This window comes from Protopterus annectens, chromosome 10.part0, assembly GCF_019279795.1.
Source record: "Protopterus annectens isolate FY-2018-M chromosome 10.part0, PAN1.0, whole genome shotgun sequence".
Classification (NCBI taxonomy): Eukaryota; Metazoa; Chordata; order Ceratodontiformes; family Protopteridae; genus Protopterus; species Protopterus annectens.
In genome coordinates this window covers 801856552-801884101 of record NC_056744.1, presented here as the reverse complement: position 1 = coordinate 801884101, position 27550 = coordinate 801856552, and positions in this window count along the sequence as shown.

The window sequence follows — 27550 nt, the reverse complement described above, 5'->3', positions numbered from 1 at the left end:
ATACATACACCACTAACTATCCACTTACCTTAACCCAAACCCTAACCCTAAGGTCCGTCACTATCACACAGTCACCTCACCCGTGCCCTAATCCTAACTCACCTACCCCGCCCTAACCCTCACGTCCACACAAACTCACACTTACCTGACCCGCGTCCTAACACTAATTCACCTAACCCGCCCTAACCCACACATCCACACAATCGCACACTTACCTGAACCCGACCCGTAACTTTCCACCAGAGTGCTGAAAATACTGAAGCAACAGAAACGGACAACCAAATTCTTTCCCTAGGAAAGAATTTAGTTTTCTGTTTCTTCAATATTTTCAGCGTTCGCTGAAAATGGGTCGGTATTAGAACTCTCAACATTTCAAATGTTTGGTGTTCTAATATAGACCCTACAGGCTATAGGTTACACTACAGGTGTGAATTGTAATGAATAGTTATTGTGGTATCATGTTCCAATTGCACAAATACCAGGCAGTGTGTCAGGGGTGTCTAGCCTTTATATCCACTGTAGCTATATGGACACAGCAGAACCTGACCTGTATATCCAGCCTCCACCAAGGCATAATAATCCCCTTTGGTGGACAGCAGCAATACACAAACCACATAATAGGTTGCTACATTGGCTGTACAGGGACACATAGGTGCAGGCAACAACTTTGAAGCAAGTCCACCTATATCGGAACAAGCAGGTAAGTTCACAGGTGACATCCTGTAAGGCTGACTATGACTATGAATCGGACATATCCACACCACCAAGGACAATTGCAACCATGTCTCCACATATGTTGTAAGCCTCCAATGAAACAACATAATTCACCCTGTACTGGGGGTAAAGAATACCTCATACACACATGCCATGGATATAGGCAACCTGCATCACACAGGTTAGGTGGGAACATCACCACCCTGTCCACCCCAGTCGTACATGGAGATATGCACATCAACCACACTCCTCCCCACAGCAATGGTGAGTATGTACATATTGCCTGCTGATGGCAACAACAGCATATCTCCATGGGGCATACTAACATCAGTATCTGCCTCCTACATGAGCTCAGACATGTGCTCGGAGCTCCATCACACACCACAGTCAAACACAGACCTGACACCATACACACACCATCCACATGCAAGATGACCACTGTCAACCCTCTACACAGAAATGAATGGAGGATAGAGGATTATACAATCAAGTGTCCAACACTGGGGGGAATAAGATAGCTCAGGGACAGGTGTGTAATGCAAGCTGCCATGATAGCTTGGAGGTTTCTGGGGTAGTCTGGATTATTTTCAAGTAATATCCACTGTTGATGTGCATTTTGACAACTGTATGAGGTCCTGTGACCCTTTCCTGTTCATGTCTTCCAGGTAACATGCAGAGTGCTCGCCTACCAGCATTCTCTGTTGGGTAAACAGATATCATCACCCAATACGTGATTGGACATTATGCCCTGTCATGTGGACAGAGAGCAGAAGATGTGTATGTGAGGACTGCCCTGTGGAAAAGTGTGGCCCACAAGGTAAATTATGCTGGCCTGCACAGAAAAACCTATGAGCATGTGCAGCATTGGGCCATCAACTTCAAATGCCATGTCCGTCAATGGGCTGCTGTAGCGAGGGACCAGCTAGCAACAGGTGGGGGCTCAGTCCCCACTGACACCCACCAAAGAGCTCCTCACCACACTTGGGCCACACACAGAACGCACAAGTCATGATGCTTAGGGAAGCATTCTGGAGGTGAGCTGCGCACGCACACACACACACACACACACACACAAACACACACACACACGCGTGCACACACATGCACACACACACACACACACACACACACGGGATGAGGAGCATGCAGGTAAGGTCCCAGTGGGGATTAGTGCACTAATGTATCAGACATACATGTATCTGTATTGTATCTACATGCATGTGTCAGGTCCAATTGCAGTTGTGGATGGGGTTTTCTAATGTACAGAGGTGCACATCTATAGTGAGGACAGGACATTGTGTATTATTGCGATTAGTACTGTAGATATGCAGACATGCTGCATCCATCCTATACTAAGGCCACGTGTGTCTGCTGACAATAACTCCCTCTCACAACTACCTAGAACCCTCTGGTCTGCATATGGGACAGCAGCCTGTAGCTGGTGGTTATTACATTGTTTTGTTGCTGCCTGGCAATACCCCCAGCCTGTGAAGTGCATGCAATTTACCATGCACACAACCATCAGTAATAGCTATATTGCTTTATGTAATAGCTATTTGCTTGTTGTGCATGTTCACTTGTGCTGGGGTTAACTGTATTGCATCACAGTGGTCACCACTGAGGCCTATCTGATGTGAATTCAACATTCCTGTAGCATACCTCACAACTTGTCAGTGCCAAGATGTTTGGTCAGAGGCCACCAAATTGTGCTAGACAAACATCCTAAGGTAAAGTCATGCATGACACATTACTGGTATACAGTGGATATAAATTGTGTACACACCCCTCATAAGATGCAAGGTGTTCCTGTTACATACTAATTATGACCACAGTATGACAATCCACACCTCTTCCACTCTTTAATGTGACCCATAACAAGTACAGTTAATGTGTAAAACCAAGCATATGTACTCATGCATTGCACCTACAAGGCAGGCCACCTGTGAGGGCAGCAGATGTCCTATTGGCATGATGTTTCAGTCAGGTATGATACCTCATGCTACCATATGTGTCTGTACACTCACTGTGGCCTACTTGGCTATAATATCACATACATGGGCATTAAGGCACACAGACCATTTCTGACCATGTATAGGTTTCAAACCTATGGATATTCCAGACACATCTGTACAGAGGACTGTACAATGGTTTAACCTGCTGCATGTGAGGCAGATGCTGTCACCACACTGTATAAAGTAATGGCAGCAGGAGGTGGTCACCAGCCGTGTACGGTATACACATCAAAATAGTAAAATCCACACATGATATGATCCTCACACACACACACACACAAACAGTTGCCAGCATTAGGATTAGAGCTCCTGCCTATCTCAGTATTCCTACTATAGTGCTGCACAGTTATCAGGCATGCCACAGAGCTTACGCATTTCCACCTCTTCCAAAGGTGCTTCTAAGGTGAATGACATCAACAGGTCTACTACATTAGAGTGAAGGGAAGTATAAAGGGTAGTATACAGGTCTAAAATGGCATGAGCCAGATAGTACATGATTCACACACACACTTGCCAGTATTGGGATTAGAACTCCTGCCTATCTAGGTATTCTTACTTTAGTGCTACACAGTTATGAGACATGCCACAGAGCTTGTACACTTCCAACTCAACCAAAAGTACTTTTGAGGTGGATGACATCAACAGGTCTACTAAACTGGACTAAAGGGAAGTGTAAAGAGTAATACACAGGTCAAAAATGGTATGAGCCAGACAGCACATGATTCACACTCACACTTGTCAGTATTGGGATTAGAACTCCTGCCCACCTAGGTATCCCTACTATAATGTTACACCATTACTGCATGCTCTACAGAGCTTACTGAGCTTTCACATGGCCAAAGCTGCTGATAACTGCACAGCAGTGGTAAAGTATTACAGGTGGCAGACAGTCTGCTTTCTTTTCCACCCATACATCATGCTAGTTCTTTCTGTCTTGCACTTCAACTAGCATTATGGCTTGGCACTTTACCATGTTATTGTATCATGAAGTGTGCCCCACCTGTGAGCTGTCAGCAGTACTTATTCACCACAGATGTTGCCCCAGTACTTATTAGTTATGTCCACCCCTCCTGGCATGTTTGAAGGGAGATTATCTGTGCTTTCACCTATTGACCTGGTGCACATGTCCATTCTGGGGCACTGTTGCAACTGCCACATGTGCACTGACAACTCTTCCCTCTAAATTCCAAACACTCAGATCTGTGAGGGTTACCCATATATCACCCAATGTGGACATGTGCGCTCTCCAGCAAATAATGGACTAGCAGGTCAAAAGGATAAGATCAACACCTGCACCACACCATGTAGAACACTTAGCTCACCATGACACCCACTTTGACTACCATGACATACAGCGAGAAGCCACACACCCACCTTCCCAGAGGCACTCAATGGACATCTACACAAACAGCACAGACCAGCAAGGCAGACACCCACTCAGACACTGCGACATGGCACATGCCAAATGACACATATTTAACCTACAGTGTGCCCCAACCTAAGCCCCTAAGGCTAACTACATTCCACAGTACAGTGATCATGGGTAACTCAATACTGAGGCACACACATCCCACTCACTAGGTTGAATATGGAGCAGGTAACAGCCAAATATCAATCACATGCCAGCATCTAACACATGACACAGCCAGTCATCTCACTCCACAACAACTACGAGTATCACTCCATATCCATGTGGGTGTGAATAAATTGGGACACACCTCCCTGGACTACATGACAGGATACATGGTTGAACTCTCTGACTATGCAGTTCAGGCAGGTGTGACCATAGCCCTGGGCAGTGTACTGCTGTCACCCAGAATGATGCTACGGTACTATCAACAGATGGTTGACTGCAACATTGGCTTACATGTTATGTGTCATTCTCAGGGGATCCAGGGCCTCTCTGCCTGGGATGGCATGATTGCCAGAACCCAGTGACTTGCCATGGATGTCCTACATCTGTCACCGCTGGTTTACCAGGTAATGGCTATGTGTATTGCCATCCTTATGGTACTTTATTGGGCAGTGTTCCTAATGTTATCACCACCATAACAGCTACACATGTATGCAATCTGAGGGTCATGCTGCTCAACAGTGGTCATCTAACTATCAGGATGCAGTCACTCATTGCAGTTTTGAAGTGGAGGACACATATCTGCTGTAATGGAGAGGTGGTTCACAACAGCAGACAGCAGACCTGCAGTATCAGGCTATGACACATTCCACAGCTGTCAGCCCCCAAACATGGACCACACCACACCTCCACAGGTGGTGTTGTCTCCATATTCATTATGGACAGGAACACCTCTGAACTAGCATCCCATCATAATGCCTTGGAGATACTTCCAATACAATCACCTTGGAGTAATGGTGCTATCCAAACCATACCCTGCTATGGGTCCACATCTATGTCCCTAGACTGTCAATGCACATTCCTCAACACCCTGCCATCTCTGATGGTCCCAATGCAACACTGACATAGTACGAGTCTTCAACTACCCCTCCATCACCTGGGGAATGTAGCCAATCACCAGTACAGTGGCCCAAAACTTCTGGGATTCATATTTTCCATTGCCCTAGACCAGCTCATACTGACCCATGGTAGAGGATCCAACAGCCATGACTTGTGTTGACCACTTAAATATGGGACCATTGCTCATCCCCAGACGTCAATCCCTGCATTGTGAGATTCACACAGACTGTAATCAACATGGAACTCAACATGTCAGTCACACGCCCACAAAGATAACCACCTGGCAAAAACTCTCCAAAGCTGACTTTGCAGGCATGAAAACAGGGGTGGATGTCTTCACTGTACCCATGGCAATGGGATGTAGCTGCATGACTGTGGAATCATACACATAGGCACTGTACAAACAGGTACATGAATGCATGGTACTAGCCAGAGCCAACAGAACACAGACACTGTCCTCCAAACACTGGGAGACAATGTGATGGTCCCCTGCCATTACTGAAGTTTACATCAGAAGGAGGACACTATTGCAGGGAAAGGTGGTATCCCATAGGTTCATAGGTTCATAGGTAGATACTAGGCTATCTGGCCTAGGGCATTTATAAGCCTAGCCAGAGTGTATTTGGCTTCCTCCTCTCTATTAGATTAGCCTACTGTGCCTCTGTAAAGTAGGTCACAGAAGGTACCCTTTTAAGATTAGTTTACTGTGCCTCTGTCTAGCAGGGACACAGGAGAGATCCCAGGGGTGAATTTGCGATTTCCCATCCACGCGTCTAAATTTCGTTTGAAGAGGGTCAGCGAGGGACTATGTCTAACATGAATTGGAATTCTATTCCAGAGTGAGGGGAGCCTCTGGGAAATGAATCAGCATGTCCTATTTATTTTGTGCTGAGGTTTAGGTCCCTGGAGCGTGTAGCTCTAAGGGACTTGGATTTTTTGAGGTGGAGCATGTCCATTAATTCTGGGTTTGACATGGCTTTGTACATCAGGCATAGATCGCCTCTGAGTAGGTGTTAAGCAACTGAGTAGAGCTGGAGTTTCTTTAGTTGTATAGGACATCTGTTTGTAGCCCATGATCCTCTTGGTGAGGTACTTTTGGGGTCTCTCCAGTTGCTGCAGGTGTCAGGTAAGGTACATCCCAAAAGGGGAATTGTATTCAATTATGGGCCTGATGAGTGACGAGTAGAGGGGCACAATGACCCCTCTTGATCTAGATGCGAACCCTTTCGTGATAAGGTGGGCTATATAGAAGGTCTTTCTAACCACTTTGGCAACGTGATTATCAAAGGAGAGATTACTATCTACGTTGGTCCCCAAATCTCTAATTACTTCTTCTGTACTTAATGGATTACCACCTATGTGGTAATTTGTGGGCACCTTGTTTTTCCCAAACGGGATGACTATGCACTTTTAGCATTTAGCTTGAGGCCGTGGCTCTGGCACCAAGCATCCATCTCTGTGAGACCCTTTTGGAGGATGCTTGTGTCAGCTGGAGATTCGATTATGGCCCCCAGTTTGCAGTCATCTGCAAACTTTGTCAGCCATAATCCCCCCGTGTTAGCCTGAACCTCAGAGAAGTATATACCGAACAAGAGAGGTCCCAGAACTGAGCCCTGTGGGACACCACTTGTAACTGGTTTGGATTCGGACATGGCACCTGCAATTCTGACCATGTGGGTTCTATCTCTAAGCCAGTTTGCAACCCATCTTGTGATATAGGGATTGATATTTAAGCTTATTTATGATGCCCGAGTGGGGTATTGTGTCAAAGGCTTTTGTGAGGTCCAGGTAGGCTGTGTGGACTACCTTGCCCTCATCCATGGCTTTGGTAACTGTTTCAAAGAAATCAACTAGGTTTAAGAGGCAAGATCTACCCTTAACAAAGCCGAATTGGGTAGGGTCCAGTGTCTGGAGGCTCCCAATGTCTTTGTTTATGAGTTCTATGATAATACACTCCATAGCTTTACAGGCCAGACTAGTCAGGCTTATGGGGCGATAGTTTCCGGGGTCCGTTGTGGCACCACCTTTGTGGAGTGGGACCACTGTAGCTGTACGCCATTCTTTGGGTACATATCCTGTAGTAAGGCTAAGTTTGAACAGTGACTTAATGTGAGGGTTCAGTTCTTCTTGGAGCTCGTGTAAGACACAGCCTGGGACACAGTCCGGTCCCATAGATGCTGTGTTTTTTGCTTTGGAGAGGGCAGCTTTCACCTGTGCATCTGTGATGTCAGGGAGGTTACATTCAGTTGGGATGGGCGTTTGCTCCTTTGGGGGAGAGGGGGAGAAGTTTGTGCTGAATCTGTCTGCCAGGATGTTGGCTATTTCTGCAGGTTCAGTATATTTTGTACCGTTATGCAACAATTCAGAGCATATCTGGGAGTTTCTGCCCATGTTCCTGACATAACTAAAGAAGGCCTTGTGATTATCTTTAGTGTCTAGGGCAATTTTTGTTTCGAAACTGGCCTTTGATGATTTTATGAGGGATCAAAGTTTCTTGATAATACTAATGAGAGATGCCTTCCCTTTTTGGGGTTTTGCTCGGTCATGTAGTAGCTTCCTCCTTCTGTTGTATAGCTTATTTATGGCCAGGGTCCACCAGACCGGTCTCCTGTTTTTGGAGGAGTGAGTCTTGGTTTTATTTGGGATAGCATGATCCATGCATTCCTGCAGGTGCTCATAGAATGCATTGGTAAAGGATTCTGCGGATTGGGCTGTATTATCCTCTGGCCCAGGGGCTTTGAAGGATTCCACCTCAGTCTTGAAAAGTGCAAAGTTGGCTTTTGAGAAATTCTTTACAGTGATTTCCTTGGCTGGGGGTGGGGACGGGATATGGATGTCCAGGGAAATTTGTTTATGGTCTAATCTTACCAATGAGAGGTTTACCTCTGGTGTGGAACATAGAGTTCCCATGTTGGTGATGACCAGGTCCAATATGTTGTTCCCTCTTGTGGGAGTGGTGACCAGTTGTTCCATTGTGTTAGAGTTTATAAATTCAAGGAACCGTTGGGTGACAGTGTTTGGGCTTGAGTAGTTTTTCCATTCAATGTTTGGGTAGTTGAAGTCACCCAATAACATAGTGTTTGGAGAGACTTCATATTTTCCAGTGTTCTCAGAAATGCCAAGTGGGATTCCTGTAGAAGGGAGGGTGTTCTGTAGCAGGCTACAAACTGAAAGGCAGTTTTTCCTGCTGTTAGTTGCACATGGATGGTTTCCGATGCTTCGTGCAGTGCCACTAACCTGGACGTGTAGGTATCTTTGATGAATATAGATACTCCCCCTCCTTTTGTGCTTCGGTCCGAGTTTTGGGGCCGAAACGCATGGTATGAGTTATAACCTGGCAGTGCTGGGGTACTCTCAGGAGCCTTGAACCAGGTTTCTGTTACTGCACAGACATCAATTTTCTCCATACTAAGGAGAGCCTTGAGTGCATGCATCTTGAGGTTTAGACTTCTGGCATTGAGTAGCATTACCTTTAGTTTTTTATCCTTGGGTTGTCTATGGAGGTGGGTTTGTCCTTTGAGCCTTGCCTAAAAAAGGCACTATGGGGGTGGCAAGGGCCTTGGTCAGTATGCGAAAGCCTAAGGGTGACAGGTGCAAGCCATCCCTAGTGAAGCAACGTGGCTTGTCGAGCATGTCATCCCAGGCTGACAGACACTGGATCCCCTTTGAATGACGCCAATACTTTAGCCAATTGTTGAAACTGATCATTTTGTCTTTATACTGTGGAATCATTCTTGGTGAGGGCAATATGCTACTCAAGGTCAGGGTCATACCAGCCTGGGCTACATGGACAGAGAGTTCCTCTATGTCTCTTTTCATGTAGTCCAGGGAGGTACGTCTCAGGTCATTCACACCAGCATGGACAATGACGGAGTCATACTTGTACTTGCTTTGGAGTGACCTGAGTGCTTGCATTATGTGGCGGATCCTGGCACCCGACAGGCAGCTTACAGTGACCTTCTCCTTGTTCAGTCTGGTGAGCGGGACGTCAGTGTGCCGGACAATAGAGTCCCCTATAACAAGTGTATTTGGTGTGTTGTTTTGTCTTAAGGGCTGTGACTGTGAGGCACACTGATTTTGTGAGATATGTGATTTGTGGGTATTGTTGAGGGGTGGCTGTTGCTTGGATATCTGCTTAGGAGGTCTTTTCTGTTTAGGCAGATTTTATTTAGAGCCTCAGTATGTTTTGTGTGTTTATGTGTTGGGTATTAAGATGCAATAGGTCTGTGTGAGACTGGATTTGTGGTGTGGGTGGTTACCTTTTCCTCCTGACTGACTGTGCCAGTCTTGGGTTGAGAGAGCTCTGCCTCCAGTTTGGCTGTGTAACTGCATCTCTCACATGTATTAGAGTTTGTTGGAAGGAGGAGAGGGTTGTCTGTGTACATAAGACAATTGTAACATTGCCTCAAAATTCCCAGATTCACCAGCTGGACTGGAGAGTAACCTTGAAACTGACCCTTGGACATACCAGATTAGTATAGGGAACTGTTTTTTTACTGATCAGATAAGGGAAGGGAACTGATTTTTCACTTGATCAGGAAGGACCAATCGGGAGTCTAATACTTATGAGAAGTCAAGGAGGGTGTAGTGCTTTAGTTAGTTAGTGTTTCCTTATAAGAGCTGAGCAAGTGCAGGGCTTTAGAAAGAGAATAGAGTGATTACTTTGAGAGTTTGAACAGTTCTAAGGGAAAAAGTGAAGAGCAGACTTTGTGGAGCCTGGAATAGTTTAAACCTGATTAGGCGGCACTGCCCGACGCTGCTCAGTGCGCAAAGAGAGAGTTGTAGGGTTTTAAGAGGGAGAGATCAAGGAGTTTAGAATTGACCCAAAATGGTCAATAAAACTACAGCTTCTAGGTAGTAACCACTCCTCCAGGGACAGGCAGGCTATTCAGTGTTAACCACTCCCACTGGTGAACACAGAGACTTCCCTTTAGCCCAAGCAAGCACTGGCCTTCTAGAAACTTCCAAACAGTTCAGAACAACAAAACTGTAACTGAACTTTCTTAACTTTCAGAAAGTGGGAAAAAAGCAAGATTTTTTTTTTTTTTTTTTTTCTTTTTGTTGTAGTCTAAAGGTAGCAGAGATACACAAGCAGCAAAATAATCACAACAGTGCAATAAATGACCCCACACTTGAGTGCTAGGCCAAAATCAGGTAAAATGCAATTTTTAGAGAAAAAAACAATTTTAAATTAGTTCAACACAGGAAATGCAGTAAACAGGCTCTAGATGTGTTCCAAGTACTGTTACTGTTACAGATATAAACTTTAGCAAGCCGGAAAATGCCAAAAAGTAGGCGGCAAAGCAGTAAAACTTAACATAAAATCAGAAGAAAATACTTAAAATCACAAAAATGGCTCCTTTTCTTCTCTCAGCGTTTTCTCCCCTTGATAGGTGCTTCAGCAACAACTAGCAAGCCTGAAAAGATGCAAAAACCACGAGACAGCCTGGTTTTAAGAGATACAGATCAAGGAGTTTAGAATTGACCCAAAATGGCCAATAAAACTACAGCTTCTAGGTAGTAACCACTCCTCCAGGGACAGGCAGGCTGTTCAGTGTTAACCACTCCGAGTGGTGAACACAGAGACTTCCCTTTAGCCCAAGCAAGCACTGGCCTTCTAGTAACTTCCAAACAGTTCAGAACAGCAAATCTGTAACTGAACTTTCTTAACTTTCATGAATGTTGAACTCCCTTATTAGTCTCAAACACAACTTTGGATCCCTCATAGAGTCCCTGACAGGCATCTATGTCAGCAGAGATGCAGCAGACACTGATGGCAGTCACAACAGCTGTGATAGTTACATCAACAACCTCCACAGCATTAAACACAAGTGCTGCAAGCTACTGCACAAAGCTAATACCTATCCTGAGACAACAGATATTGGCCCCAGTCTTGGCAGCACATTCAGTGCCAGCTTTACCCCTCTCTCCCCCAACAAGTGAAGTGCTGAGTGAATGTGTTCTCACATGCTGGATCCTATGTTTATTCTAGGCGTCTGTGTGTCACCAGGATGTGGCTCTGCAGCAAGGCCACAGGTTATGGCAGTGTGGTGAAACATCTGCCATGTCATAGGCAGGGTACAGTATGTGCATGGTAATTCTCAGTCTGTAACACAGTGATTCCATATGCCTCAGATTACAGGGCTGAGGGTTGTACATAGGTACATGTTGATGTACAACATCTGTTGTAGAATAGAGAATGGTACATGCTCCGGTTTGGATACACCTCCGATTGCTAATAACCACAGCCACAGGGGATATTCATCAACCAAACACACTGGAATTACTATTCACACACACACATGCACACACACACACACACACACACACACACACACACACACACACACACACACACACACACACACACACACACAAACACACACACACGCAGACACACATTTGGCATTATTGAGATCCATAGGTTCATTGCTTCATAGGTGTGTAGTAGGTGAATGGGCCTGAAGGCTCTACAAGGCTAGCCCAAGGGAATACCTTGGCATCAGGCCACATGACAATAGTCCCCAGTGTGGCTCAGGGGTGTAGTCACTGAAGTGGTCCCCAGGGGTGGGTATTGTATTCACCATCCACTCATCCAGGTTTCTATTGTGGGTGGCCAGTGATGTGCACTGCTTCCCATGTATGTGATCTATATTCCATAACATGGACAGTATCTGGGTTGTGCACTTGTCCCACATGCATGTTCTTTGATGTGTGGAAGTGTACTTGAGGTCTTTGGGGCATGTTGTGTGGACAGATTGGTGTCTTCTGATGTAGCATTCCTGACCTCATTTGGTGAGACCTGGCTATGTAACTGAGGTCATAATTGCACCTACATTGACAGTATGATATGGGTATTCAGTGGAGTTAGTGGCATCTGTCCATACAGGGCATGTGTATAAGGGCATGGTATTCCCTTTGTGGGGTACATTTTCAGACTCTACAGTTGTTGCAAGTGTCCAGTGTGGAACATGGCAAAATGACCACTGTACACATTTACTGAGCTACTGAGGGGATGGAACAGGGTGCCATGTCCTTCTACTTGCTGGATAACACACACTCAGTCAGGAGATGTAACACATCAAAGTACTTTCTGATGTCAGTGGTACTGTTGTGGTCAACAGGCATGTAGTCCACTGCTATCACACTGTGGGTACTATCTGTGAGGCAATATGGAGGGGAACTACCAATATAGTGGTTGTTGCCTAGCCAAATGTGTTTGTGCATGATACATGGGTGGACAGTGGTCTCTGAGTAATAGAAGGATTGCCTATATTGTTCACTAATCCATACTGTCACATTTAGGGCTGTGGATTGTCTAGAATAACCTCTCTGGTTTTTGACATCTGTTGGCCTTGTAATGTGGACATTGTAACATATGCTAGGTCCTCAACATAGTAATTTAGCAAAACTCGCCCCCCCCCAATGGATCCTGTTATTACACAATCACACCAACCCCCACACAGGATACTGATCACACACACACACACACACACACACACACACACACACACACACACACACACACACACACACTTGCCAGTACTGAGATTCAAACCCCTATCTAGCTATGTATTGCTACTACAGTGTACCACATTTATCGCACACGCCACAGAGCTTTCAGGATGGATGTTGTCCCAAGGTACTTCTACGGTAAGGAACATCACCAACCCTTGTAAATACTGGCATTGGGTGATGTAGTGGGTGAGAGATTCCAAAAAATATTTTACCCTACACACACATTTATCAGGGAGGAAGGTTCAAACCTCTATCTAAGAACCTTTTCAGACCATTATGTAATGCATTTACCACATGCACCACTGACCTTAAATGGTTTAGGGTTGGCAACAGGTACTTCTAAGGTGGATGATATCTGCAGGACTGCTAAAGGCAGGCACTGAGATGTGTACTATGTGTAGATGGGGCCAAAATCTTTGAGGTACAGACATACATATGTAGACACACAAAAACCCTTGCCAGGGATGAGATTTAAACCCATACCTATGTAGTTATTGTTACTACATTGTTCCACATTTATCACACACACCATAGAGCTTACATGGTGGAGAGCTGTGCCAAGGTATCTTTGAAGGTGAGTGACATCAGTAGCAGTGGTAAAGGAGGGGTAAGGGAAGTATTGTAAGTGTGAATGACCACAAAGTCAGGTCTGTACAAGGATAGACACACTCTCTCACACAAATACATTTACACAGTTGCTAGGATCAGGATTGGAACTTCTACCTAACTAGTTTTCTACACTATAGTATTACACAGTTATTGAATGTGCCATGGAGCTTATATGTTAGAAATCTGTCCAAAGGTGTCTTTGAAGGTGAGTCACATCAGCAGTAGTGCTAAAGGATGGGTACAGGAAGTGTTTTACATGTGAATGACCACAAAATCAGGTTTCTACAAGAATACACACACTCTCTCACACAAACACTCACATTTACACAGTTGCTAGGATCAGGATTGGAACTCCTACTGAACTAGTTTGCTGTACTATAGTATTACACAGTTATCACATGCAACATGGATCTTATATATTGAACAGCTGTCCAAAGGTATCTTTGAAGGTGAGTCACATCAGGAGCAGTGCTAAAGGAGGGGTAGGGGGAGATTAGTAAGTGTGAATGTCCACAAAATCAGGTGTCATCAAAGACACACACACACACACACACACACACACACACACTCTCACACAGTTTCACAGTTGTCATCTCTGGAATTAGAACTCCTACCTAACTAGTATGCTATACTATAGTATTACAGAGTTACCACAAGCACCACCGAGGTTATATATTGGAGAGTTGTCCAACGGTATCTTTGAAGGTGAGTGAAATCAGTAGCAGTGCTAAAGGATGGGTAATGGGAGAGTAGCAAGTGTGAATGTCCACAAAAGCAGGTGTCATCAAAGACCCACACACTCGCTCACACAAACAGTTTTACAGTTGCCATGTCTGGCATTAGAACTCCTACCTAACTAGTATGGTACACTATAGTATTACACAGTTATCGCAAGTTCCACAGAGCTTATATCTTGGAGAGCTGTCCAAATGTATCTTTGAAGGTGAGTGACATCAGCAGCAGTGCTAAAGGAGGGGTAAGGGAAGAGTAGTAAGTGTGAATGTCCACAAAATCAGGTATCAACAAACACACACAGTTTCACAGTTGCTATGTCTGGGATTAAAACTTCTACCTAACTAGTATGCTACACTACAGTATTACACAGTTATTGCGAGTGCTACAGCGCTTATAGGGCTGAGATTTCCCAAAGGGCTATTTCAAGGTGACTGACATCAGCAGGAGTGCTAACATGGGCAATGGGAAGTGCAGTGTGTGCAAATGGGCCATAAATCATTCCTGTGGAAACGCACACACACACACACACACACACACACACACACACACACACACACACACACACACACACACACACACACACGCACACACACACACACACTCAGTCACACACAACTTTACATTTGACAGGACTGAATTTACAAATGCTACATGAATACTTATTTGTACTACCATGTTACACAGTTATCACAAGCACCACAGGCACTATAGGGCTGAGGGCTACCAAAAGGAATGTCTACAGTGATTGATCATGTGATATAGGCCAATTAGATGTGTAATGGGTGGAATAGGCCTCATAATGGTGTTCTCTCTGTCACTATCCTTTCCTTCACAGCAAAGTGTAGCAGAGTCTGGATGAGCCTTTCTGGTAAACCAGGGATGATGTCAGATGTAAGCTCCATGGTGTGTGTGATAAATGTGGAACAATGTAGTAACAATAACTACATATGTATGGGTTTAAATCTCATCCCTGGCTTTACCAGAAAGGCTCATCCAGACTCTGCTACACTTTGCTGTGAAGGAAAGGTTAGTTTGCTTTTATTTTTTGTATTTTGTATATTTTAAATGCTGTAGTTTGTTTTCTTTACCTTGTGTTTTACTTGCATTCTGCTTTAACAGCATATTAAAACTTCAAAATAGACCACAGCTCTCTCTCTCTTCTGAGTCAGGCAGAATTTTTTTCCCACCCTCCCACCCAGTCACAGTTGTCTTGTTAAATACCACTGTCTTTCTAGTTGCCTGCCTCTTATGTTAATCTGACCATATATCTCATTTCCTCTCTACTTTCACTGGCTTGTGTGAGTAATCACTAAATCAAAAGCCCCTCCCCTTCAACTATTTAAATTTATTGGCCATCCTACTGTATTCCATAGTACAAAACTGACCACCCCTTCCAACCCATCTTGCTGTTTTAAAAATAGTAACTCTCCACTAAACCTTAACTTTTTAAACAGGCAAAACTTAAGTTACCTACTTTCACGTTTAACTTCTCTAGTGCACACTGCAGTGTGCATTTTTTTTCATCTTACCTTTAAGCATCCCTTTGACTAGCACTTTCTCTAATACCTGCTGAAAAGCACTAGGAAGCCTTAAACTGATACAAGCACTCAACTCTCCTTGTTAATAAGGAGAAATTAATAGTAGGCACTAAACAGCCTATAATTGCAAAGTACCTTGCTACGGTAAGGGAAAACAGCTCCTCTATTTTACAAAAAAAAAAAAGCACCAAACTAGGCATGTCCAAGGGTCAGCTTCTGGTGATTTCTCCTGTCCACCTGGTGAATCTGGGCATACTGGGGCAATGCAGCAATTGCCTCATGTACACAGACACCCCTCTCCTCCTACCACCCAACACTACAGCCTGTGATAGATGCACTTACATAGCCAAAATGGAAGCAAAGCTCTCTCCACCCAAGATTGTGCTAGACAGTCAAGAGGAGAAGGTTAACACCCACACTACACCTCAAGCAACACATAGCCCTTCTAAACCCACACCACCAACACCCACATATAGCAACACTAAATCCACATATGCAGAGGCCCTTAACTGTAACCTGCCCAAGCAACAAGGACCTCTGAAGCTGAAACGCAAACAAACACCAATCACAACCAAAGTGTCACATAGTTCACAACACCTGTGTGCCACCCAGCAACAGCCCCTAAGGCAAGACAATGTACCTAACACTTTAGTCATAGGTGACTCTATAGTCCGGCACACTGATGTCCCTCTCACCAGGTTGAACAAGGAGAAAATTACAGTCAGCTGCCTGTCGGGTGCCAGGATCCACCACATAACACATGCACTCAAGTCACTCCACAACAAGTACAAATATGACTCTGTCATTGTCCATGTTGGAGTGAATGACTTGAGATGTACCTCCCTGGACTACATGAAAAGAGACATGGAAGAGCTCTCGGATCATGTGGCCCAGGTAGGTATGACTCTAGCCCTGAGTAGCATCCTGCCTTCGCCCAGAATGATACCACAATATAAGGACAAAATGATTAACTTCAACAATTGGCTAAGCTTCTGGTGTCATTCAAAGGGGATCCAGTATCTGTCTGCCTGGGACGACATGATTGACAGACCACGATGCTTTGCCAGAGATGGTCTGCACCTGTCGCCCCTGGGATTCAGGTTACTGGCTAAGGCTCTTGCCACCCCTATAGTACCTTTTTAGGCAAAGTTCAAAGGACAAAACCACCACTGTAACAGGTACAAACATGCAAAATCTGAAGGTAATGCTACTCAATGTTTGAAGTCTAAACCTCAAAATGCACTCTCTCGAGGCACTCCTAAAAATGGAGAACATCGATATCTGTGCAGTAACTGAGACCTGGTTCAAGGCTCCAGAGAGCACCCCTGCAATACCAGGCTACAACTCTTACCACACTTTTCGGCCAACAAAGCAGGACCGAAACACTAAAGGTGGAGGAGTGTCAATATTCACCAAGGATAGTCACACCACCAGGCTAGTTACCCAACACAATCCGTCTAAAATTCTCCAGGTGCAACTAACACTAGGTAAGACTGCAATCCAAATTGTAGCTTGCTACAGATTCCCCACCATACCCCAAGATTCTCACTACACCTTTCTAAACATTCTGGAAAATATTAAGATAGAACCAAACACCCTAATACTGTGTGATTTTAACTACCCTGCCATTAACTGGGAAAGCTACTCATGTACCAACACCTTTGCCCAACGGTTCTTGGAATTCATAAATTCCAATGCCCTGGATCAACTAATCCATAGTCCCACCAGGGGCTCCAATATCCTAGATCTGGTCATTACCAACATGGGAAATCGATGCTCCACACCTATGGTCACCCCCTCATTAGTCACGTCTGACCATAAGCTAATCACCCTTAACATCCACATCCCACCCCACCCCCAGTAAGGAAACCTCCATAAAAACTTCTCCAAAGCCAACTTCATGCTACTCAAGTCAGAAGTGACAAACTTCATGACACCCATGCAGACGGGAGCTGAAAGTTCAACTGCTGAATCCTACACTAAGGCACTGTACGAGCACATCCACTCATGCATAAATCGTGCCATCCCAAATAGAACCAAGATGCTCTCATCCAAAAAAAAGAAGTCAATCTGGTGGTCCCCTGCCATAAAAAAACTTTACAACAAAACGAAGAAACTGTTGCAGAAAAGAGGAAAAGCCCTGGATGAAAAAAACTTCCTTACCAGCCTCAGTAAGAAACTGAGATCCCTCATAAAATCCTCCAAAGCTAGTTACGAAAATAAAATTGCCAAAGATTCCAAAGACAACCACAAGGCATTCTATAACTATGTCAAGAATCTAAATGGCAATGCTCAGATCTGCTCTGAGCTAAAACAGAATGGCATTAAATATACTGATCCCAAGGATATTGCCAATATCCTGGCAGATCGATTCAGTGGCAACTTCATCCCCCTCTCACCCCCTAAATGGCCCATCTCAATACCGGAAGATTGCCAAATTCCGGTAATAACGGCCACACAGGTAAAAAATCACTCTCCAAAGCTAAGAATACAGCATCCATGGGACCAGATGACATCCTGGGCTGTGTACTACATGAACTACAATATGAACTGGCACCTCACCTAAGTGTCATGTTTAATCATAGCCTCACCTCAGGTTTCATGCCCACTGAGTGGCGCACAGCTACAGTTATCCCACTCCACAAGGGGGGATCCACCTTGGATCCCAGAAACTACCGTCCCATCAGTCTGACAAGCCTTATCTGCAAGGCCATGGAGTGTATTATCATGGAACTTATAAACAAAGACATTGGCAACCTTCAAACACTGGACCCCATCCAGTTTGGGTTCGTGAAGGGCCGATCTTGTCTCCTGAACTTGATTGACTTCTTCAAATCGGTCTCCAGAGCCATGGACAAGGGTAAGGTGGTCCACACAGCCTATCTAGACCTTGCCAAGGTCTTTGACACCATCCCCCACTCTGGAATCATAGATAAACTTACTAAGTTGGGCATTAATCCCTACATCACCCAATGGGTTGCAAACTGGCTTACTGATAGAACCCACACTGTAAAAGTAGCCGACTCTAAATCCAACTCCAGACAAGTGACAAGTGGAGTACCTCAGAGTTCAGGCCTGGGACCGCTCTTGTTTGGCATCTACTTCTCTGAAGTACAGGCCAACACTAAGGGACTCTGGATAACAAAGTTTGCAGATGACTGCAAACTGGGAACCATTATTGAATCCCCAAATGATGTGGATACTCTACAAAAGGGCCTTACAGAAACAGATGCTTGGTGCCAGAGCCATGGGCTCAAGCTCAATGCCAAGAAATGTATAGTTATCCCCTTTGGGAAAAAACATGTATCCATGAATTACCATATAGATGGCAGTAAACTAAACACCGAAAGTGTGATAAGAAACTTAGGGACACAGGTGGACAGCGGTCTCACCTTCGATAACTACATCGCCAGAGCAGTCAGGAAATCCTTCTATGTGGCACACCTCATCACTAAGGGATTTTCATCCAGAAAAAAGGAGGTCATTGTCCCACTGTACTCATCCCTCATTAGACCCATTATAGAATACAATGCCCCATTTGGTATGTACCTCTCAAGACATCTGCAACAACTGGAAAGGCCACAGAAATACCTCACTAAAGGAATCACAGGCCTAAAGCAGATGCCCTACGCTGACTGCCTTAAAAAACTCCAGCTATACTCTGTCGCATATTGTCTACTCAGAGGCAGTCTTTGCTTAACATACAAGGCCATGTCAAACCCAGAGCTGTTGGACATGCTACACTTAAAGAAATCCCAATCCCTCAGAGCCACACGCTCCAGGGAGCTAAACCTTGTCATCACAATAAACAAAACATGCTGGAGGGATAGGTTCCTGACCCAGAGACTCCTCAGACTCTGGAATAGATTGCCCATACATGTCAAGCAGTGTGCCTCTTTGGTCCTCTTCAAAATGAACCTTGACGATTGGATGGGAGAAAGGAAATTCATCCCGGGGATCACGTCAGTTGCCCTGCTAGACAGGGGTCCAGGGAAGTAAATAGTGTGGGAAGAAATAGCCAGGGAATTGTTATGGCTAGGCTTGTATAGTCCCTAGGGCTGATAGCCTAGTACCAACCTATGAACCTATCTGTCTCTCTCTCTCTCTCTTCCCCACATCTCTGTGTGTGTATGTTTGACATATTATAGTCTGTTGGCCTTAGATATGTGTGAGTATTCCTGTCCAATATGTGTGTGAAGCATAAATGGTGTACAATTTGGTGTGTGTGCACAGACATCTGCAAATGACAGATATGTATAATCCCACTGTGTTGTCAGACATGGCCTTCATTTCTCTAAGTGTATGAGCATGCCCAGTATGACCTTCTGCATTGAGTGTGTGAATCCATTCCAGGTAGGGTTCTACTCCAGTCCAGGGTTTGGTGTTCTACACCTACAGCTAGCAACCTGTTTCTGCAGGATATCTGTAGATAGGTTGACAATATGGAGTCACAATTGGTGACAGTTAGGGGGGTACTGTAACTATTGCTGTCTGTTCTGCTTGTGTTACATGGTTGGTGCTAGAAGAGATATTCAGACATGTGTACTGTTTTACACTGTGGTGTATTATGTCATCAACTACTGACAGATATAATTATTTACAAAAAAAAATATGGTAGCAGTTATACGAAGTATAGCTCAAGACCACATAAAATAAACCAAGAACTTTAATACTCCAGACCACATAAAATAAACCAAGACCTTTAATATTAAAGTTCTTGGTTTATTTTATGTGGTCTGGAGCTATACAACTGCTACCATATTTTTCTTTGCTGCTACCTTTACTTGTTTGGTAGAACAGTTTACGTTTACCAGCTGGTTGTTTGCCTATTTCTAGATATAATTATTTTCTCACAGTTATTTACCGGCAAATACAAGATGAATGAAGCTGAGTCCAGTATTGTGGGCCGCAGCCTACACATTCTTGCACACTCCTGCCATTCTGGAGGGATAGCTACAGACACTTGCTGATGGGTCTGTGTAAATGGTCCAGCACCTTGGTACTATGGTGGCTAAGGTTCCCCTTCTTGTACATATGTTAACTTAACAGAATGGCCATATCCTGCTGTGTCCATACCTTGCAGCTGTACAGATTCATCCAGGTTACCCTGAGGCAGGGCTCATGTATCTAGTCAGTTCCCCTTCACATTGTGGTTTATGAGCAGGTTTGTAGCCACCCATTACTGGGTTTGCAGGCAGGGGTATTATGGACACACATCAGAGTTTCAGCCATGACACACTCCATGACGTCCATGCTTCAACACCCCCCCACTCTGTTATTCTATCCTCTTCTTAACATTATGCGAGCGAATCTGAGAAGTATCCCTGTAGTTGGCCCTTCATCCCAGCAGTATTTATGGATTGGTCCACAGTTTATGCAGTAGGACATGGGGAGCATACTACTAGGATTTGTCAACATGGCCTTGCATTTGTGTTCTGTTGACTGTGTTAGGTTGTTAGTTGTGACCCCATGAGATACCATACATTGATACTATGGGTTAGGCACAGGCCTTTGACAGAGAACTGTTGGCCATTTGGTAGTGATGCAGGCCATATGTAGCAAGCAAGTGCATTCTGTCACTCCTACATTCCCAGGCTGTGAGCCAGTGGATTCCCCTGGTATGACAGGGTAAGTGTGCGAGGTGTTAATGGCAATAGTTTCGGTCCATATTGATCCATTGGTCTGGATGCTACTTACAGCTAGGGACACACCTGCATAGGACACCTCTTCAGCATGCTGCATTCTGTGGCTATTCTCATACAGAAGTAGGGTCATACTGTACTCATTCCCAACAGCAAGGATATCACCTGTGATAAATCTGTGGCTGATGGTGGGGTGAGCTGAGTGCATGTGATATGGAAGCTACTTGTAGCTGACTCACAGATATACCTGGGACATTCCTCTTATGCTGCTTGTGCAGGGACATAGGTAATCTCTCAATTACTTCATAACTGTGCCTTTTGTGGTCTGCCAGTGATTGGCCAGACTACATCAGTATTCTATACTACACGGACAACTAATGTGTTGCTAACCTGTATGTACAATTCCAAAGTTGTGTGCAGTTGACAGTTACATTTTATGAACTTTGTCTAGGGTACAGTACCTGTGTACTGTGTGTATGTATGGGCCCACATTCATGGCATGTCCATCTTTCAGATGGTAACAGATATTGACATCTGGACAGTGAGTATGGATGACTGCCAACATGGGTATTGCTGAGAAGCATTGTGGTTGGCACTGCAGTTGCCACAACATGGCCCTGTCAACCACAGTACTGCCCATAGGCCACTGAGACACAACCCTCGATGCCTACGTGCTGACCACTTCCAGACAATATTGAACACACAACAACCTAATGCACAGACCCCTGCATATTGTACACATGCAACAATCTATCCTGTAGATTGGGCCAGCTCAGATAATCTGTGCTCCACTGATATTACTCCTCACACTTACATGTTACTGCATTTCTACATAGGATTTTTGGGGGGGGGCACATCTGACAACTTTAAACATTTGCTATGACTGTACTGGTATTTCAGGTACTCTGCTGGCTTCCATTTCATATTGTATTCTGACCTATAATGCACTCAGGAGGCATATTAGTAGAGTACAGATCTTAGGTTTTATTGACCTACATTTCAGTTTCAGACTTCTTACCCTTCAGAACTAACATACAACTGCCAGACCTGTTGTAGTCTGTCTGTGTAGGTCTGGAGGGGGGCTGTTCACCATTGACATCAATTGAAGGTCTTAGCCCAGCCTTTCTTTATGGGCATCTACACCTGTCCTGCAGGCTGAGGCTGGTGGTGGGTATGCGAGCCTCACTGACATGGACACTCATTTGGGCCACCACATGTACTGCAGTGGGATTTGTCACCTTGTCTAGTACTGCCTAGTATGTTGACACCAGTATTTGTTATGGATTTCATGCTGCCCGTATAGGTGTCCACTATCTGCTGCCATCCCATTCAGCCTCCTGATTCCCTTGCATGCTTGTGTCCATACCATAGATTCAACTATCAGAACATACTACACCATTCAGTAATTGATAGGAAGAGTGACTTACCTTGTGGCTGAGCCAGTATTGAGGATGGTGCTGGAGGGCTGACCATGTCAGATGCACATAGTAAACTCCCTATACATAGTAAAGCATAGGTAGTGTCATGTTTGGCATCCCTTTTACTATATATGCAAGTCAGAGAGAGGTGTCATTCCCTGGGTCCCTACCATGTCAGTGTATGTGCTATGCGTTGCCTCTTTGCCAAGGCCTGGGCATACTGGACATGCCTCCTTCTGCCTACATGGGCAGGCTCAGGTAGTTCCTCCTCTGAGTCACTCTGTGCCTGTGATGGCCTTTGGTAATGGTGGGGGAGGGGCTATGTGGCTTTGCCCCGTGCTGTTCCTGCTGCAGCTGTTTCCGCATGATCATATTGTTTAGCATGGCACATACTATGAATATTTGTGCACATGTAGCTGGAGAATACTGCAAGGCTCCACCCGATATGTCCAGACAGTGGAACCATGACTTGAGCATCCCAAACACATGGTCTATTATGATTCTGGTTTGCGCGTGTGCCTCATTATGGAGTTCTTGTTCAGGTGTGCGTGCATTTCTGAGGGGTGCCATCAGTCACGGCTCCAGTGCATAGCCAGCATCCCCCACTTGTTGGCCATATGGGATGTCCCCACTGGCAAATGACTGGTACAGCTGTGACATATGCCAGATGGAGGAGCCGTGATAGCTTCCAGGGCTGCAAGCACACACATTCAAGATAATGCATGGGCATTGAACACAACCTGGCAGTTGATGGAGGGGAAGCCCTTGCGGTTTATGTAGACCCTACCCCACTCACCAGATGGTGCTTTGATGTGTATGTCTGTGCAGTCTATAGCACACACTACTTCAGGGTATTCTGCTATTTGGTGGAGGAGATGCATATTGCTGGTCAACACCTCACGGGTGCTGAGGAAATATATGTGCTCACCGGCATGTGCTGACATGGCATCCAGGAACTGGTAGAGTACCCTGGATGCTGATGCCTGTGAGATCCCCAAGATATCCCCAGTTGCCCTTTGGAAGGTACCTGTGGCTAGTATTCTTAAGCCTACACATAACTTGGTATCCACTGGGATGGGTTCCCCTTTGTTGGTTCTGAGTGTGAGGTGAGGCAGGCACAACTCAACAATTTGCTGTAGACTGTCCCTGTCCACCCTATAGTGCTCCACTATCTCCAGCTCATGTAGCCCCTGGTAGGTTATCCTGGGTCTGTACACTCTTCTCCTCCTCCTCACTGTGGGACGGTCATCAGCATTCACATCCTCAATACCCTCAGCCTCTTGCACATATTGATGTATGAGAGCGACAGCAGCCCCTAACATTTTGTTAGTTTTGTCAGGTCTGTGTATACCAGTGGTGTAGATTTTGTGGAAAAAAACAGACTGGAGGTGGTTGCATAGTTTATAGAAATGTGCTGGGCAGCTGCCTGTGTAATTGGCTGATTCTGATCCATTTCACCTGCCAGCTATGCTAGATCTCCTTGATTGCCTTCCTATTGCTGTTTTCCCTTCCCATTGCCTTCCTGTTTAAGCCCAAAGGTGCGCCGTGAATACCCAGTGCTCAGATGTGAATGGAGCTGCTATTTCCCGTATTTTTTTTTTTGTTTGTTTGTTTAAAACCCAATGTGGCACACACACCCGTTTAAGCAGGGAAAACTTTGCTCAACAATGTGAGATACATGCCCTTCCTTAGTTTTGCTTAGCTAAGGGCAAACACAGGCCACACAGCTCCAATAAGCTTACAGCATGCATGACATTCCCTCTTATGAGGTCATCCACCTCTTAGACTTATACAATGGTGTTGCTGCACCTACACAGTTGGGTGCAAGCTAACACTTAGAGGAAATCTGTGATTATAGGTTTATAGGTTCATATGTAGGTGCTAGGCTATCTGCTCAAGGGCATTTATAAGCCTAGCCAGAGTGTGTCAGCTTTTGCCACCCCATTGATTAATTAACTGAGCCTCTTCCAAGAAGAGCCAATGAAGTGATCCCATGGGTGTATTTTCTGTTACCCATCCACTCGTCAAGGTTTCTCTTGAAGAGTATTAGTGAGAGGCTCTGCCTAATGTAGTTAGGAATTTTGTACCAAAGCATGGGGAGTCTCTATAACAGGAATCTATCCCTCCAGCATGTTCTATTTATTGTTGTGGTGAGGTTTAGCTCACTAGAGCGAGTGGCTCGCAGTGACTTGGATTTCAGTATCAATCCTCTCATTTACATAAACCAGAATGCTAATTCATAGTTACCACACTCACGCTTAGCCGTCCCCCTTAGCAACCACTCTTCCCTGGTATTGTTATCTTATGCATGCCATTGACTATTATGGCAAAATGCTAACTTGGGTATAAAAGCTTATTTCCCCCTTTTTTTCTTATTTTCATGGAGATCCTGTTTGCGCACCACTGCCCTACGCTTAAATGGCCGAGATCACCGAAAAAAAAATAAACTTGCTTTTTATAAAATTGCAACTATTTTTCATGCCAATGGCCATATATTTGGCCATTGGCATCCCTACTACATTGAATACATGCTTTCTTTTGAACTGTCATGCCTCCGTTTTGTAATTTGAAGAAATGTATTCAGTTAGTAACCGAATACATTTCTGCAGGTTACACTATTCCTGCACAGATGCCTGCCTGCTTCCTGGATCACTAATTCACCTCATTTGCATGATTTCTACCAGCAAATGAGGTAATTAGCATATAGCAGTGGTGTCCATGCAGGAATAGTGTAGGAGCACTCGTGCATGTCTCGGGAGCTCATTCATGGATCGCTTGCCTACCATATTGTGTGCAGCAGCTCTTGCACTATTCCTGCACTCCGTGCAGAGCTTGCTGAATCCAGGGGCATATTATATAAATACATAAAAAGACACCATTTAAACATGAGACAGGATACTACATTAGTTTGCAGTTTGAAGTCAATTATGCCCATAGTAAACATAGGTTCATAGGTATGTGGCACACCTCATCATAAAAGGGTTCTCATCCAGGAAAAAAGAGGTCATTGCTCTCCTCTACTCGTCACTCATTAGACCCATTATAGAGTGCAATGCCCCTTTTAGAATGTACCTCACAAGACATCTGCAGCAGCTGGAAAGGCCACAGAAGTACCTCACAAAGTGGATTACTGGCCTCAAACAAATGCTCTACACTGACCACCTCAAAAAACTCCAGCTTTACTCCGTAGCATATCACCTACTCTGAGGTGATCTCTGCCTAATATATAAAGCTATGTCAAACGCAGAGCTGTTGGACATGCTACACCTAAAGAAATCCCAATCCCTCTGAGCTACACACTCTAGGGATCTAAACCTTGTCACCACAATAAACAGGACACACTGGAGGGATAGATTCCTGTCCCAGAGACTTCCTATACTTTGGAACAGGCTACCCATCTATGTCAAGCAAAGTTCTTCATTAGCACTCTTCAAGAAAATTCTTGATGAGTGGATGGGAAATAGGAAATACACCCCAGAGATCACTTCTGTGTCTCTGCTGGACAGTGGCACAGGAAAATAACTTTCTTGGGTGGCGTACGCTATGGAACCTTGCTGGATAGGCTTACGTAGGCCCTTGGGCCGATAGCCTAGTACCTACCTATGAACCTATGACCCACCGATACCATTCTCATTTATCAGAGTGTAACATAACGTGACATGAACTACAGCTTAATCCTAACAAATATTATGGAATGCAGCTTGGTGTCATAACTGCCATAGTACATAACTATGTACTAGGCTAGCTACCCTTGTGGGACATTTTAAGCCCAGACAGTTTCCCTTTTTGTGCTTGAAATAACCTGTCCCATTTGGTTATAGACTGGCTTTACCCATCCCATGGTTACATTATATATTACCCCAAATGAGAATAATTGGGATCATGCCATAGATAAATAGAGGGGATAAAGCATTTAGGAGCCACCTCTGTCCATTAGTAGTACAGGGGCAGTCCTGGGGTAAATTTTCTATTTCCAATCCATATATCTAAGTTGCAGTTCAAAATGGATAGGGATGAACTTTGTTTTATGTGGATCGGGAGTCTATTCCACAACAGCGGTATCCTCTGCAAGATATACCTGTCCTCCAAACTGTTCTGTTGATGTTGCAGAAGTGGCTTAGATCCCTAGACCGAGTATTTCTGATATAATTTGACTAGCTGATGGGCAGTGAATTCATCAGTAATGGGTCAGAGGATGCCTTGTATGCCAGACACAGGTCACTTCTTAGCTATGTATAGGATACCGAGTATAGTGACGGGGCTTTGAGTTGATCCATGTTGGACATGTTGTTTAGACCTTGTGTCCTTTTAGTAAGGTATATCTCTGGGCGTTCTAATTGTTGCATGTGTATGGAGAGATACATGCCAAAGGGATTGTTATATTCAATGATCGGCCTATCAAGGGCTGAGTAAAGGGGGGTCAATATCATCCCTAGATCTCAATATAATCCCTTTGTTTATAAAGCTGTGCAATATAGAAGAATTAATTACAGCATAAGTTTCCAAATCCTGATCAACTATGTTAACTCTTAGGGCATATTGTCAATGTAGTAGTTCCATGGGGTAGGTGACTTCCCAAAGGATACAATAATGTATTTTTTCGGCATTTAGTTTCAGTCCCTATGAAATGCAATAATGCATTTATAACAAAACTGCTTAACTTAAAAAATTAAACCAATGACATCAGGTGTTAATATTAGTGCCCCTACAGTGAACAAGTTGTTGGCTAAATGTCAAGGGCCACTTGCAGTGATTGAAAGAATAAATACACTAAATTAAAGGCTGGGCAACAAGAAAAGAGAAAGCTAGAGCAAATCACTTTAACAAACCAATGCCATTTGAAAGAAGTTAAAAGTTTAATGGAGAGTTTGCAAGCTGAAGGTCATACAGG